This window comes from Somniosus microcephalus, unplaced genomic scaffold, assembly GCF_052327205.1.
Source record: "Somniosus microcephalus isolate GS21.2 unplaced genomic scaffold, FLI_Smic_1.0 unresolved_chr5, whole genome shotgun sequence".
In the NCBI taxonomy this organism is placed as follows: Eukaryota; Metazoa; Chordata; class Chondrichthyes; order Squaliformes; family Somniosidae; genus Somniosus; species Somniosus microcephalus.
In genome coordinates this window covers 38,925,711-38,942,945 of record NW_028225183.1, presented here as the reverse complement: position 1 = coordinate 38,942,945, position 17,235 = coordinate 38,925,711, and positions in this window count along the sequence as shown.

The following is a 17,235-nucleotide window of genomic DNA, read 5'->3' as shown; positions in this document are numbered from 1 at the left end:
TCAGGTTGTGATCAGTTCGTCAATTGCCTTGTGCCTGGTCAGCTTGTGGTCAATGTGTCAGTTTCTGTTTGTTTTGAGAGGTTGTGGTCAGTAGGCCAGTTTTTATGTGCTCGGACAATTTGTGTTCAGTGGGTCAGTGTGGTAAACCACTTTTATCGTTCACTATCGTTACACTATGGTTATCACTGTTTATATCGTTACACTATGGTTATCACTGTTTACACTGTTGTATCACTACACAAGGTCACCTCTTGTCACTCTGTTATACCTGGGCTGAAAACAGCTGACTCCGCCCATGCCTCCGCCTGCTTGCCCAGGTATAAAGGTGGTCGACTGGCTGGTATTCCTCCTTGTTGGACCCGATCACCCACGAGGGTGGGCTCTGATATTTAGCCAATAAAAACCTACAGTTACTTTCTTAACTCGTTGCTTTGCATTGAATTAATTGATAGGTATATCAATTTTATTGGCTAAATTTTAAAATGAGTGGATCGGAGCAGCCAAACGACCAGCCAAACGGCCAGCCACAACAGCCACAGCAGCCGGCCTGGCTGCGAGCCCTCCGACCGCCGTACCTGGCTCTAAACCCACAGGCAGCGAACTCAGCCCTCGACTTCGAACATTGGCTGAGCTGTTTCGAATCCTACCTGGGAGAATCCGACGTGCCTCCGGGATCCAAATTAAGAGTTCTGACCGCCCAGGTGAGCCCTAAAGTATTTGCAATCATCCGGGACCTTGCTACATACGAGGACGCCCTCAACCTGCTGAAAGAGCAGTACTGGAGCCCGGTAAATTCTATGTATGCCAGACATCTCCTAAGACCCCGCTCGCAACAGCCAGGAGAGTCTGTAGATGAATTTTTACGGGCGCTACAAACACTCGGCAGGGACTGTGACTTTAAAGCTGTAATGGCTGCAGAAAATACTGAAGGGAATATCCGCGATGCCTTCGTGAAAGGCCTTCGGTCCGACTACTCACTGCAAAGACTGCTCGAATCAAAGGACCTCGACCTGAATACAACCGCAGCCCTCGCTCGCTCTCTGGAAGTGGCCCATCAGGACCTCGAGGCGTACTCCAGGTACTGTGCTGCGCGACCCTGGGACTCGTGCCCGACCCCGGCCGCAATACCCCTCGCACTGCCGCCTCTGGGACCTACATCAGCGTCGGCGTCCCAGAACCAATCGGGACCGCCACCCCCGGTACCGGCTGCAACATCGGAGCCCCGCGATCGGGCCGCCGGCTACTTCTTCTGTGGCCAGGCGAAACACCCGAGGACGCGCTGCCCTGCAAGAAACGCGACTTGCTCCGACTGCCACAAGAAAGGCCACTTCGCGAAGGCCTGCAGGGGGAGAGCCACAGACGCCAGCAGTGCCTCATGCGAGTTGTGGGGGCGGCCATCTTTCATCAAGGCCACGGATGCCAGTATCCCCTCGTGTGAGTCGTGGGGGCGGCCATCTTTGATCAAGGCCACCGACACCAGCAGTGCCTCATGTGAGTTGTGGGGGCGGCCATTTCTCCGCCATTTTATTCAACGTCATGGGTGCCGCCATTTTGTCCACCACACTCGACTGCCACCTTGTCTCCAGACCCGACCACCGCCTCACCCGCAGACTACAGCAGCTCGCTCAGCCATACACTAGCCTCCATCACACTGGACCAAGCTCGCCCGCATCATCTGTCCAAGTCCATGATGGACATCAAAGTAAATGGCAACGCCACGACCTGCCTGTTCGACAGCGGAAGCACGGAGAGTTTCATCCATCCAGACACGGTGAGCCACTACTCCCTCACTGTCCGGCCAATGCGCAACCGGATCTCGATGGTTTCGAGGTCCCATTCTACAGACATCAGTGGCTACTGTGTTGTGACCCTGTCGGTTAGGGGCACGGAGTATAAAAATGTTAAACTCCTCGTCCTGCCTCAGCTCTGCGCTGCCATCCTACTAGGGCTGGACTTCCAATCCCACCTTCAAAGTGTCACTTTGGCATACGGTGGACCCCTCCCCCCACTCACAGTCGACAACCAGCAGCCTTTAAACCGCCCACCGCGTACCACCTGTGGCCTATCCACCCTCAAGGTCCCGCCCACACCCTGTTCGCTAACCTCACCCGCGACTGTAAACCCGTCGCCACCAAGAGCAGGTGGTACAGCGCCGGGGACAGAGCTTTTATTAGCTCTGAGGTACAGCGTCTCCTGAAGGAGGGCATCATCGAGAGGAGCAACTGCCCCTGGCGTGCCCAGGTCGTAGTCGTTAAGACCGGCAATAAAAACCGCCTAGTCATCGAATACAGCCAAACCATAAACCGGTACACCCAGCTGGAAGCATACCCCCTTCCCCTCATATCTGATATGGTCAATCAGATTGCACAGTACCGGGTATTCTCTACCATCGACCTTAAGTCGGCCTATCACCAACTCCCTATCCGCCCTGAGGACCACCAGTATACCGCCTTCGAGGCGAATGGCCGCCTCTACCACTTCCTTAGGGTTCCCTTCGGCGTCACCAACGGGGTTTCGGTCTTCGAAAGGGAGATGGACCGGATGGTTGACGAGAACGGGCTGCAGGCCATGTTCCCTTATCTAGATAACGTCACCATCTGCGGCTGCGACCAGCAGGACCACAATGTTAATCTGGAGAAATTCCTCCGTACGGCCCAACGGCTGAACCTCACTTACAATAAGGAGAAATGTGTGTTTAACACCCCGCGTCTTGCCATCCTCGGCTGCGTAGTAGAGAACGGAGTCATCGGCCCCGACCCCAAAAGAATGTGCCCCCTCATGGAGCTTCCCCTCCCAGACTGTCTAAAGGCGCTGAAGAGAATCCTGGGGCTCTTCACCTACTATGCCCAATGGGTCCCGAACTATGCGGACAAAGCCAGACCCCTCATGAATTCCACCTCCTTCTCCCTGACGGCAGAAGCGTGCGCAGCCTTCTCCCTCATAAAGGGAGACATTGCTAAGGCCACAATGCACGCGGTGGATGTGTCTATCCCTTTCCAAGTGGAGAGCGATGCATCCGACTTCGTCCTAGCTGCAACCCTTAACCAGGCGGGGAGACCTGTGGCCTTCTTCTCAAGGACCCTCCAGGGCCCTGAGATCCGACACTCTTTGGTCGAGAAGGAGGCCTAGGCGATCGTGGAGGCAGTACGACGCTGGAGGCATTACCTGGCAGGCAAACGATTTACCCTCCTCACCGACCAGCGTTCGGTCGCTTTTATGGTTAATAACAAGCTGAGGGGCAAAATCAAGAACGACAAGATCTTGAGGTGGAAAATCGAGCTCTCCACCTATGATTATGCTATCTTGTACCGGCCTGGTAAACTGAACGAACCCCCTGATGCTCTATCACGAAGTACATGCGCCAACGCACAAATTGATAGACTGCAGACCCTCCACAACGACCTCTGCCACCCCGGGGTCACCAGACTTTACCACTTCATTAAGACCCACAACCTGCCCTACTCCATCGAGGAGGTCAGGACCATGACCAGGAACTGCCAGACCTGTGCCGAATGCAAACTGCATTTCTTTAGGCCGGACAGAGCAAGCCTGATCAAGGCCATCCGCCCCTTCGAGCGGTTGAGCATCGATTTTAAGGGGACCCTCCCGTCCTCTGACCGTAATGTGTACTTCCTCAGCATCATTGATGAGTACTCCCGTTTCCCCTTTGCCTTCCCCTGCCCAGACATGACCAGTACCACGGTAATCAAATGCCTGAACGACCTCTTCGCCTTGTTCGGGTTCCCGAACTATATACATAGCGACCGGGGCTCATCCTTCATGAGCGAGGAACTTCGCCAGTTCCTATTAGCGAGAGGTATTGCTGCAAGCAGGACCACCAGCTACAACCCCCGAGGGAACGGCCAGGTGGAAAGAGAGAACGCGACTGTATGGAAGGCTGTTCTCTTAGCCTTAAAGTCTAAGGGCCTCCCAACCTCCCGCTGGCAGGAAGCCCTCCCGGCAGCACAGCATTCCATCCGGTCACTGCTTTGCACGGCCATTAACGCCAACCCCATGAACGAATGTTTGTTTTCTCCAGGATGTCGAATACGGGAACCTCGCTACCAACATGGCTGACTTCTCTGGGGCCCGTCTTGCTGCGAAAGCACGTGAGGGCCCATAAAACGGACCCCCTGGTCGAGAGAGTGGATCTCCTGCACGCCAACCCCCAGTATGCCTATGTGGCATACCCAGACGGGCGGGAGGACACAGTCTCCTTACGAGACCTTGCACCCTCGGGCACCCCTGAGACACCACTGTTACCCCCCACCACCCCCCCAAATCCAGCCCAGGTAGACGGCATGCCGGAACCCCACGAGCCTTCGCCGACCACGCAGACACCAGCATTAACATCGGATACTGCACCACCGCCGCCGCTCCTGCGCCGATCAGAAAGACTTACGAGGCCTCCGGACAGACTGACATACCTGAACTGGTAGTACACTTCACCCCGCCGGACTCAAATTTAAACAAGGGGTGAATGTGGTAAACCACTTTTAGCGTTCACGATCGTTACACTATGGTTATCACTGTTTATATCGTTACACTATGGTTATCACTGTTTACACTGTTGTATCACTACACAAGGTCACCTCTTGTCACGCTGTTATACCTGGGCTGACCACAGCTGACTCCGCCCATGGCTCCGCCTGCTTGCCCAGGTATAAATGTGGTCGACTGGCTGGTATTCCTCCTTGTTGGACCCGATCACCCACGAGGGTGGGCTCTGTTTTTTATCCAATAAAAACCTATAGTTACTTTCTTAACTCGTCGCTTTTCATTGAATGAATTGATAGGTATATCAGTCAGTTTCTGTGTGTTCGGTCAGTTTATATTCATTTGATCAGGTCCTGTGTTACTTCAGGTAGTTTTCAGTGGGTCAGTTTATGTGAGTTCGATCAGGTTGTGGTAAATGGGTCATTTTCGTTGTGTTTTGTCAGTTTGTCATCAGTGGGTCAGTTTCTGTGTGTTCGGTCAGGTTGTGGTCAGTGGGTCAATTTCGGTGAGTTCTTTCAGGTTGTGGTCAGTGGCTCACTTTCTGTGTGTTTGGTTTTTGGTGGTCAGTGGGTCAGTTTCTGTAACTTAAGTCAGGTTGCGTTCAGTGGGTCATTTTCTGTCTGTTCGGTCAGGTTTTGTTCAGCGGGTCAGTTTCTCTGTGCTCAGTAAGATTGTGGTCTCTGGCTCAGTTTCTGTGAACTCGGACATTTGTGTTCAGTGGGTCAGTTTCTGTGTGCTCAGTCAGGTTTTGTTCAGTGGTTCAGTTTCTGTGCACTCAGTAAGATTGTAGACTCTGAGTCGTTTCTAGTAGCTCCGTCATGTTGTGTTCAGTGGGTCAGTTTCTGTGAGTTCGGTCAAGTTGTTCTCAGTGGGTCAGTTTCTGTGTGCTCAGAAATATTGTGGTCGCTGGGTCAGTTTCTGTGAGCTCAGTCAATTTGTGGTCAGTGGGTCAGTTTCTGTTGTCTTGGTCAGGTTTTGGTAAGTAGGTCAGCTTCTGTGTGTTTGATCAGGCTGTCTTCAGTGGGTCAGTGTCTGTGTGATCGGCCAGGTTGTGGTCACTGGGTCAGTTTCTGTGAGCTCTTTCAGATTCTTGTCAATGGCTCAGTTTCTGTGTGTTTGGTCAGGTTTTGGTCAGTGAGTCAGTTTCTGTGAGTTCGGTCTCTTGTGTTCAGTGGGTCAATTTCTGTGTGTTCGGTCAGGTTTTGTTCAGTGGGTCAGTTTCTCTGTTTTCTTTCGGGTTCTGGACCTTGTGTCAGTTTCTATGTGGTTGCTCAGCTTGTGGTTCAGAATTTCTTTTTCTATGTGTTCATTAAGTTTTTGATCAGTGGTCAGTTGCAGTGTGTTCGGTCAGGAGGTGGTCAGTGGGTCAGTTTCAGTGTGTTTGGAAAGGTTGTGGTCATTGGGTAAGTGTTTTGTGCTCGGTCAGTTTGTGGTCAGTGGTCAGTTGCTGTGTTTTCAGTCAGGAGGTCGTCAGTGTGTCAGTCTCTGTGTGTTCGGTCAGGTTGTGGTCAGTGGGTCAGTTAATGTGTGCTCGGTCAGGTTGTGGTAAGTGGTTCAGTTTCTGTGTGTTCGGTCATATTGTGGTCAGTGGGCCAGTTTCTGTGAGCTCTTTCAGGTTGTGGTCAGTGGCTCAGTTTCTGTTTGTTCGATAATGTTTCGTTCAGTGGTTCAGTTGCTGTGTGTTCAGTCAGGTTGTGCTCAGTCGGTCAGTTTCTGTGTGTTCGGTCATGTTGTGGTCAGTGGATCACTTTCTGTGTGTTCTGTCTGGTTGTGGTCAGTGTGTCAGTTTCTGTGTGTTCAGTCAAGTTGTGTTCAATGGTTCAGTTTCTGTGTGCTCAGTAATATTGTGGTCGCTGGGTCAGTTTCTGTGAGCTCGGTCAGGTTTTCGTCAATGGGTCAGTGACTGTTTGTTTGGTCAGTTTGTAGTAAGTTGGTCAGTTTGTTGTGTGTTCGGTCAGGTTGTGGTCAGTGTGTCAGTGTCTGTGTGATCGGTCAGCTTGTCGTCACTGGTTCAGTCTCTTAGTTCGGTCAGATTGTTGTCAGCGGGTCAGTTTCTGTGTGTTCAGTCAGGTTGTGGTCACTGGGTCAGTTTCTATGAGCTCTTTCAGTTGTGGTCATTGACTCACTTTCTGTGTGTTTGGTCAGGTTTTGAACAGTGTGTCAGTTTCTTTGAGTTCGGTCATGTTGTGTTCCGTGGGTCAGTTTCTTTGTGTTCGGTCAGGCTGTGGTCTATGGCTTACTTTCTGTATGTTCAGCCAGGTTGTGTTCAGTGGTTCAGTTACTCTGTGTTCTGTCAGGTACAGGACATTGGGTCAGTTTCTATATGCTTGTTCAGGTTGTGGCCAGAATTTCATTTTCTATGTGTTCAGTAAGTATGTGGTCAGTGGTCAGCGGCTATGTGTTCGGTCAGGAGGTGGTCAGTGGGTCAGCTTCTGTGTGTTTGGTCGGGTTGTGGTCAGTGGGTCAGTTTTTTGTGCTCAGTCAGTTTGTGGTCAGTGGTCAGTTGCTGTGTGTTCGGTCAGGAGGTGGTCAATGGGTCAGTTTCTGTGTGTTATTTCTGCTTGTGATCCGTGGGATAGTTTCTGTGTGTTCGGTCAGATTTTGGTCCGTGGGTCAGTTACTGTGAGTTCTTTCATGTTGTGGTCAGTGACTCAGTTACTGTTTGTTTGGTAATATTGCGTTCAGTGTTTCAGTGTCTGTGTGTTCCGTCAGGTTGTGTTCAGTGGGTCAGTTTCTGTGTGTTCGGTCAATTGTGGTCAATGGCTCAGTTTCTGTGTGTTCTGTCAGGTTGTGGTCGGTTTGTTAGTTTCTGCATGTTAGGTCAAGTTGTGTTCAGTGGGCCATTTTCTGTGTGCTCAGTATATTGTGGTCGCTGGTTCAGTTTCTGTGAGCTCGGTCAGGTTGTGGTCAATGGGTCAGTTTCTGTTTTTTTGTTCAGGTTGTGTTAAGTGGGCCAGTTTTTTGTGTGTTTGATCAGGTTGTGTTCAGTGGGTCAGTGTCTGTGTGATCCGTCAGCTTGTGGTCACTGGATCACTGTCTGTGTGTTCAGTCAGGTTGTGGTCACTGGGTCAGTTTCGGTGAGTTCTTTCAGGTTGTGGTCAATGACTCAGTTTCAGTGTGTTTGGTAAGTTTTTTCATTGGGTCAGATTCTATGAGTTCGGGCATGTTGTGTTCAGTGGGTCAGTTTCTGTGTGTTTGGTCAGGCTGTGGTCTGTGGGTTACTTTTCTTATGTTCAGCCAATTTGTGTTTAGTTGGTCAGTTTCTCTGTGCTCTGTCTTGTACTGGACATTGGGTCATTTTCTATGTGTTTGTTCAGGTTATGGTCAGAATTTCATTTTCTATGTGCTCAGTAAGTTTATGGTCAGTGGTCAGTTGCTATGTGTTCGGTCAGGTGGTGGTCAGTGGGTCAGTTGCTGTGTGTTTGGTCAGGTTGTGGTCAGTGAGTCAGTTTTTGTGCTCGGTCATTTTATGGTCAGTGGTCAGTTGCTGTGTGTTCGGTCAGGAGCTAGTCAGTGGGTCAGTTTATGTGTGTTTGGTCAGCTTGTGGTCAATGGGTCAGTTTCTGTGTGTTCCGTCAACTTGTGGTCAGTGGGTCAGTTTCTTGGTGTTCAGTCAGGTTGTGATCAGTTGGTAAGTTTCTGTGTGTTCAGTCATGTTGTGGCAGTGAGTCCGTTTATGTGTGTTTGTCAGGTTATGGTCAGAGGGTCATTTTCTGTGTGTTCGGTCAGCTTATGGTCAGTGGCTCGGATTCTGTGTGTTCGGTCAGGCTGCGATCAGTGGGACAGTTTATGTGATTTCGGTTTGGTTGTGGTCAGTGGATCAGTTTCAGTGTGTTCGGTTAATTTGTGGTCAGTGGCTCAGTTTCTGTGTGTTCGGCAAGGTTGTGGTCAGTGGGTCAGTTTCTGTGTGTTATGTCAGGTTGTGGTCAGTGTGTAAGTTTCTGTGAATTCGGTCATGTTATGTTCTGTGAGTCAGTTTATTTGTGTTCGGTCAGGCTGTGGTCTGTTGGTTACTTTCTGTATGTTCAGCCATGTTGTGTTCAGTGGGTTAGTTTCTCTGTGTTCTGTCAGGTACAGGACATTGCGTCAGTTTCTATATGCTTGTTCAGGTTGTGGCCAGAATTTCATTTTCAATGTGTTCAGTAAGGTTGTGGTCAGTGGTCAGTGGCTATGTGTTCGGTCAGGAGGTGGTCAGTGGGTCAGATTCATTGTGTTTGGTTGGGTTGTGGTCAGTGGGTCAGTTTTTTGTGCTCAGAAAGTTTGTGGTCAGTGGTCAGTTGCTGTGTTTTCGGTCAGGAGATGGTCAGTGGGTCAGTTTCTGTGTGTTTTCTCTGCTTGTGGTCAGTGGGATAGTTTGTGTGTGTTCGGTCAGATTGTGGTCCGTGGGTCAGTTTCTGTGAGCTCTTTCAGGTTGTGGTCAATGACTCATTTTCTGTGTGTACACGGTTCAGTTTCTGTGTGTTCAGTCAGGTTGTGGTCACTGGGTCAGGTTCTGTGAGGTCTTTCAGGTTGTGGTCAATGACTCCGTTTCTGTGTGTTTGGTAAGTTTTTTCATTGTTCAGTTTCTATGAGGTCGGTCATGTTGTGTTCAGTGGGTCAGTTTCTGTGTGTTTGGTCAGGCTGTGGTCTGTGGGTTACTTTTCTTATGTTCAGCCAATTTGTGTTTAGTTGGTCAGTTTCTCTGTGCTCTGTCATGTACTGGACATTGGGTCATTTTCTATGTGCTTGTTCAGGTTGTGGTCAGAATTTCATTTCCTATGTGTTCCGTAAGTTTGTGGTCAGTGGTCAGTTGCTGTGTGTTCGGTCAAGATCTGGTCAGTGGGTCAGTTTATGTGTGTTTGCTCAGCTTGTGGTCAGTGGATCAGTTTCTGTGTGTTCCGTCAACTCGTGGTCAGTGGGTCAGTTTCTTGGTGTTCAGTCAGGTTGTGGTAGTGTGTCTGTTTCTGTGTGTTTGTCAGGTTATGGTCAGTGGGTTATTTTCTGTGTGTTCGGTCAGCTTATGGTCAGCGGCTCAGTTTCTGTGTGTTTGGTCAGGTGCTGGTCAGTGGGTCAGATTCTGTGTGTTCCGTCAGGTTGTGATCAGTGGGACAGTTTCTGTGATTTCGGTCTGGTTGTGGTCAGTGGATCAGTTTCAGTGTTTTCGGTCAATTTGTGGCCAGTGGCTCAGTTTCTGTGTGTTCGGCAAGGTTGTGGTCAGTGGGTCATTTTCTGTGTGTTATGTCAGGTTGTGGTCAGTGGATCAGTTTCTGTGAGCTCGGTCAGGTTGTGGTTAGTGGGTCAGTTTCTGTTTGTTAAGTCATGTTCTGGTAAGCGTTTCAGTTTTTTGTGTGCTCGGTCACGTTGTCTTCAGTGGGTCAGTATCTGTGTGATCGGTAAGCTTGTGGTCACTGGGTTAGTGTCTGTGCATTTGGCCAGGTTGTGATCATCATGTCAGTTGCTGTGTGTTCGGGCAGGTGGTGGTCAGTGGGTCAGTTTCTGTGTGCTCAGTCAGGTTGTGGTCAGTGAGTCAGATTCTGTGTTTTCGGTCAGCTTGTGATCAGCTCATCAGCTTTTGTGTGATCGGTCATGTTGTGGCCATTTGTCCAGTTCATAAATTCTGGTCAAGTTTGATGTCAGTGGGTCAGTTTCTGCGTTTTCAGTCAGATTTTGAGCAGTTGGCCAGTTCCTTGGTGCTTGGTTAGATTCTGGTAAGTTGGCCAGATTTTTGGCGTTCAATTTGGATGCTGTAATCCCCTCAGAATTATTTAATTGATGTTTTGACGCGTTCTGGAGTTTGCTGGATAATCCATCATTTATTTTCATTCTTAAGTGTCCTTGAGAAGGCGGTGGCGAGCCGCTTTCTTGAAATTTGCGGTCCGTGTGTTGAAGTTGCTCCCGCACTGATGAAAGGCCTTGAGTTCCAGGAAATTGACCCAGTGATGATGAATGAACGACGATATAAGAACATAAGAACATAAGAAGTAGGAGCAGGAGTAGGCCATACGGCCCCTCGGGCCTGCTCCGCCAAGCAATAGGATCGAGGCTGATCTGAAATTAGAATCACGTCCACTTCCCTGCCCTTTCCCCGTAATCCCTTATTCCCTTATCAGCAAGGAACTGTCTATCTCCGTTATAAATTTATTTAATGTCGCAGCTTCCACAGCTCTCCGAGGTAGCAAATTCCATAGATTTACCACCCTCTGAGTGAAGAAGTTTCTCCTCATCTCAGTTTTGAAAGGGCAGCCCCTTATTCTAAGATTATGCCCCCTAGTTCTAATCTCACCCATCAGTGGAAACATCCTCACAGGATCCACCCGATCATGCCTCCTCACAATCTAATATTTTTCGATAAGATCGCCTCTCATTCTTCTGAATTCCAATGAGTAGAGGCCCAACCTACTCAACCTTTCCTCATAAGTCAACCCCCTCATCTCCGCAATCAACCGAGTGAACTTTGTCTGAACTGTCTCGAGAGGAAGTATATCTTTTCTTAAATATGGAAACCAAAACTGTACGTAGTATTCCAGGTGTCACCTCACCAGTACCCTGTATACCTGCACCAAGACTTCCCTGCTTTAATACTCCATTCCCCTTGCAATAAAAGCCAAGATTCCATTGGCCTTCCTGATCATCTGCTGTACCTGCATACAAACCTTCTGTGTTTCATGCACCAGGACGCCCAGATCCCTTTTTACTGTAGCACTTTGGAGTATCGCTCCATTTAGATAATAACTTTCTTTTTGATTTTTTCTGCCACTTTGCAACATTAAATTGCATCTGCCAAATTTTTGCCCACTCACTTAGCCTGTCTATGTCCTGTTGCAGGTTTATTATGTCCTCCTCACTCACTGCTTTCCTTCCCATTTTTGTATCGTCGGCAAACTTGGATACGTTGCACTCGGTCCCTTCCTCCAAACCGTTAATATAGATTGTAGAGTTTTGGGGTCCCAGCACTGACCCCTGCTGAACACCACTACTTATTGATTGCCAACCCGAGAATGAACCTTTTTATCCTAACTCTCTGTTTTCTGTTAGATAGCCAATCTTCCACCCATGCCAGTATATTGCCCCTAATCCCGTGATTTTTTATCTTGTGCAGTAATCTTTTGTGTGGCACCTTGTCAAATGCCTTTTGGAAGTCCAAATACACCACATCCACTGGTCCCCCTTCATCCACACTGTTTGTTACATCCTCAAAGAATCCGAGCAAATTTGTCAAAGATGACTTCCCCTTCGTACAAACAAGCTGACTCTGTCCGAGTAAATTATGCTTATTGAAATGTCCGGTTACTGCTTCCTTAATAATGGACTCCAGCTTTTTACCAACCACAGATGTTAGGCCAATTATACTATAGTTTCCAGTCATTTGTCTGCCTCCCTTTTTAAGCATTAGCAATTTTCCAATCCGCTGGGACCCTACCTGAATCCAGGGATTTTTGGAAAATTACCACCAATGCATCCACAATCCCTGCCGCTAATACTCTCAAGACCCTAGGATGTAAGCCTTCAGGTTTATATATTTTTCCTATTCAGAAAGCTGCGTGACATGGACTGGAGATGGGAGGTGGAGGTACTTCCAAGCGCCCACTTTCCTTGTCCTTCTAGGTGGCAGAGGTGGCAGGTTTGGCATGTGCTGTCCAAGATGCCCTTGCTCTTGTCCAACAGGTTTGAGGCTCTTACTCCCTGTGAGGATGGAAACAGGGACTGCGGGGAGGTTGAGCAAACTGGCCAAAGCACCGTGGAGCGGGGGGCCATTCAAGTGGGGGGAGTTAAAAGAAATGTTGTAGTGGTAGGGGATAGTATCGTTAGGGGGATAGATAGATTTGTTTGCAGCCGAGAGCGAGAATCCCGAAGGCTGTGTTGCCTGCCCGGTGCCAGGGTTAAGGACATCTACTCTGGGCTGGAGAGTCACTTGGAGTGGGAGGGGGAGGATCCAGTTGTTGTGGTCCATGTTGATACCAACGACATAGATAGGACAAGGAAGGAGGTTCTGCTGAGGGAGTTTGAGCAGCTAGGGGCCAAATTAAAAAGCAGAACTACAAGGGTAATAATCTCTGGATTACTACCTTAGCCACGTGCAAATTTGGCTAGGGTAAATAAAATTAGAGAGTTAAATGCGTGGCTCAAAGACTGGTGTGGGAGAAATGGTTTTTTCTTCCTGGGACACTGGCACCAGTACTGGGACAGGAGAGAGCTGTTCCATTGGGACAGACTTCACTTGGCCAGTGCTGGGACTAGAATCCTGTCGAATCTAATAACTAGGGCTGTAGAGAGGGCTTTTAACTAATTAGTGGGGGGGAGGTTTTAAGAGAGCGAAATATAAAAATGGCAGCGGAGAAGGCAATAGAGCAAGTTAGCAGTGGGGAAATTAAAAACCAGAGCATGACAGGAAGGGACAGAATGTATAATCATAAAGGTAAAGTAGTAAAATGGGTAAAAGCAGGAATAAATTGTCAGAAAACATATTTGAAAGCTCTTTATCTGAATGCACGCAGCATTCATAACAAAATTGACAATTTAACGGTACAAATAAATACACATGGGTATGATCTGGTGGCCATTACGGAAATATGGCTGCAAAATAATCATGACTGGGAACTAAACATACAAGGGTATTTGACAATTAGGAAGGACAGAGGGGAAGGAAAGGGAGGTGGGGTTGCTATGTTAATCAAGGATGTAATCACTGCAATAGTCAGAAATGATATTGGGTCAAAGGATCAGGATAGTGAAACAGTTTGGGTGGAGATAAGGAATAATAAGGGGAAAAAGTCACTAGTGGGTGTAGTCTATAGGCCTCCTAACAGTTGCAACTCTGTTGGTCGGAGTATAAATCAGGAAATAGTTGGGGCTTCTAATAAGGGAACAGCTATAATCATGGGCGATTTTCACTTTCATATTGACTGGACTAATCAAATTGGGCATCGCAGCATTGAGGAAGAGTTCATAGAGTGTATTAGGGACGGGTTCCTGGAACAGTATGTAACTGAACCAACCAGGGGGCAGGCAATCTTAGATCTGGTCCTGTGTAATGAGACAGGATTAATAAAAAATATCATAGTAAAGGATCCTCTTGGAATGAGTGACCATAATATAGTTGAATTCCAAATTCATTTTGAGGGTGAGAGAGTTGGATCTCAAACCAGCGAACTAAGCTTAAATAAAGAAGACTGTGAAGGTATGAGAGTAGAAATGACTAAAGTGGACTGGGAAAACAGATTAAAGTGTAAGACGGTACAAGAGCAGTGGTCTACATTCAAGGAGATATTTCACATCTTTCAAGATAAATATATTTCACTGAGGAAAAGGGGGAGTAAAAGAAAAGACATGCATACGTGGCTTAGTAAAGTAATAAAGGATAGTATTCGACTGAAAACAAGGGCATATAAAGTAGCCAAATCTAGTGGGAGGATAGAAGATTGGGAAGCATTTAAAAGCCAGCAAACAATAACTAAAAGATTAATGAAGAAAGGGAAGATAGATTATGAAAGTAAACTAGCAAAATATATAAAAACAGATAGCAAGAGTTTCTACAGCTGTATAAAAAGAAAAAGGGTAGCTAAAGTAAACGTTGGTCCCTTAGAGGATGGGACCGGCAAACTAATGGTGGGGAACATGGAGATGGCAAAGACGCTGAACAAATATTTTGTATCAGTCTTTACAGTAGAGGACACTAAAAATATCCCAACACTGGACAAACAGGGGGCAATGGGGGGGGGGCGGAGCTAAACACGATTAAAATCACTAAGGAGATGGTACTCAGTAAAATAATGGGACTTAAGGGGGATAAATCCCCCGGACCTGATGGCCTACATCCTAGGGTCTTGAGAGAATTGGCGGTAGGGATTGTGGGTGCATTGGTGATCATTTTCCAGAACTCCCTGGACTCAGGAAAGGTCCCGGCAGATTGGAAAACTGCTAATGTAACACCCTTATTTAAGAAGGGAAGTAGACAAAAAGCTGGTAACTATAGACCAGCTAGCCTAACATCTGTGGTTGGCAAAATGTTGGAGTCGATTGTTAAGGAACAGTAACAGAGCATTTGGATAAACATAATTTAATAGGACAGAGTCAGCATGGTTTTACGAAGGGGAAGTCATGTTTGACAAATTTGCTCGAATACTTTGAGGATGTAACATACAGGGTGGATAAAGGGGAAACAGTGAATGCAGTGTATTTAGACTTCCAAAAGGCATTTGCCAAGGTTCCACACGAAAGAATACTGATCAAGATAAAAAATCATGGGATTGGGGGTAATATCCTGGCATGGGTGTAAGATTGGCTATTTAACAGTAAACAAAGAGTTGGGATAAATGTTTCATTCTCGGGCTGGCAATCAGTAACTAGTGTTGTTCCGCAGTGGTCAGTGCTGGGTCCCCAATTCTTTACAATCTATATTAACGATTTGGAGGAAGCGACTGAGTGCCACATATCCAAGTTTGCCAACGATACAAAGATGGGAGGAAAAGCAGTGAGTGAGGAAGACAAAAAAAACCTGCAAAAGGACATAGACAGGCTAAGTGAGTGGGCAGAGATTTGACAGATGCAATATAATGTTGGAAAGTGTGAGGTTATGCAGTTTGGCAGAAAAAATCAAAGAGCAAGTTATTATCTAAATGGAGAGAAACTGCAAAGTGCTACAGCACAAAGGGATCTGGGGGTCCTGGTGCATGAAACACAAAAAGTTAGTATGCAGGTGCAGCAGTTGATCAGGAAGGCCAATGGAATCTTGGCTTTTATTGCAAGGGGGATGAACTATAAAAACAGGGAAGTCTTGCTGCAGTTATATAGGGTATTGGAGAGGCCACATCTGGAATACTGCGTGCAGTTTTGGTTTCCCTATTTAAGAAAATATATACTTGCTCTCGAGGCGTTTCAGAGAAGGTTCACTCGGTTGATTCCAGAGATGAGGGGCTTGACGTATGAGGAAAGGTTGAGTAGGTTGGGACTCTACTCATTGGATTTCAGAAGAATGAACGGCATTCATATCGAAACATATAAGATTGTGAGGGGGCTTGATCGGGTGGATGCAGTGAGGATGTTTCCACTGATGGGTGAGACTAGAACTAGGGGGCATTATCTTAGAATAAGGGGCTGCCCTTGCAAAACTGAGATGAGGAGAATCTTCTTCACTCAGAGGGTAGTAAGTCTATGGAATTTGCTGCCCCAGAGAGCTTTGGAAGCTGCAACATTAAATAAATTTAAAATGGAGATAGACATTTTCCGAGCAGATAAGGGAATTAATGGTTACGGGGAGATGGCAGAGAAGTGGACGTGAGTCTAGATTCAGATCAACCATGATCCTATTGAATGGCGGAGCAGGCCCGAGGGGCCATATGGCCTACTCCTGCTCCTATTTCTTATGTTCTTATGTTCTTATGGAGTTGTTGAAATGCATCTTGCCGATGTTACACATTTCAGCAATGCTGCACCAGTGGAGGGAACAAAAGTTTAAGGTGATGGATTGGGAGGTGATCATGCGGGATAGATTTGCACTGGATGGTGTCCAGCTGTATTGGATTGAGGTTCTGTGTTGGTTTGATTGTGGTTGGATGAGCTACATTACTTGGGATGGCGCCTTAGTTTTATGGACAGCACTAGTTTGAGGGGTGCATTTGTGTACGAGCGTATATTGGATGAAGGGCTCTATTACTTTAAAGGGCTGAAACAGTTTTAGGTGCCGAATTCCTTTGAGAGTGTATATTATTTTGAGGTCGTGCAATATTTTGATGTAATGTATTGGTTTGAGGGCCTATATTAGTTTGAAGGTTTGTTTCAGTTTGGTGTGATTCATTAGCTTGAGCGGCTGCATTGTTTTCAGGGCTGTATTAGTTTGACGTGTGTTTTTCATTTGAAGCCCTGTATTAGTTTGAGGTGTTGGATTAGTTTGATTTACAAACTAACCCGAAGGATTGGGAGGATTTTAAAATTCAGCAAAGGAGGACCAAGAAAATGATAAAGAAAGGGACAATAATATATGAGAGTAAACAAGTGAGCGACGTAAAAGTGACTGGCAACGCTTCTATAGGTATGTAAAATGGAAATGATTAGCGCAACAAATATTGTCCCTTCAGGTTGAGACAGCAGAAATTATAATGGAGAATAAGGAAGTGGCCGAGAATTTAAACAAATGCCTTGTATTTATCTTCACGGATGAAGGTGCAAAATCTTCCCAGAGACAGTTTTGATAGAAGGTTCTAGCGAGAATGAGGAACTGAAAGTAATTATTATTAGTTAAAAAAAAGCACTGGAGAAATTAATGGCATGGAAAGCCCATAAATCCCCTGGACCTGATGGTCTACATCCTCGAGTTTTGAAAGAGTTGGCTATAGAGCAAAGAATGCATTGGTTGATATTATCCAAAATTCCATAGATTCTAGAATGATACCTGCGGATTGGAAGGTAGCAAATGTAAACTGTCTATTTAAGAAAAGAGGGTGGGAGAAGAGGGAACTCCAGACCAGTTAGCCTGACATTAGAAACAGGGACAATGCTAGAGTATATTATAAAGGTCATGGTAACAGGGCACTTAGAAAATAATAATAGGATTCAGCAGTCAAAACGGATTTATGAAAAGGAAATCGTGTTTCACAAATCTGTTAGAGTTTTTTGCGTTTGTAACGAGTAGAAGTGATAAGTGAAGAGCAGTGGATGTGATGTATTTGAATTTTCAGAATGCATTCGATAAGGTGCCACACAAGAGGTTATTGAACAAAATTAGGGCTCATGGGATTGGGATTAATATATTAGCATGGATTG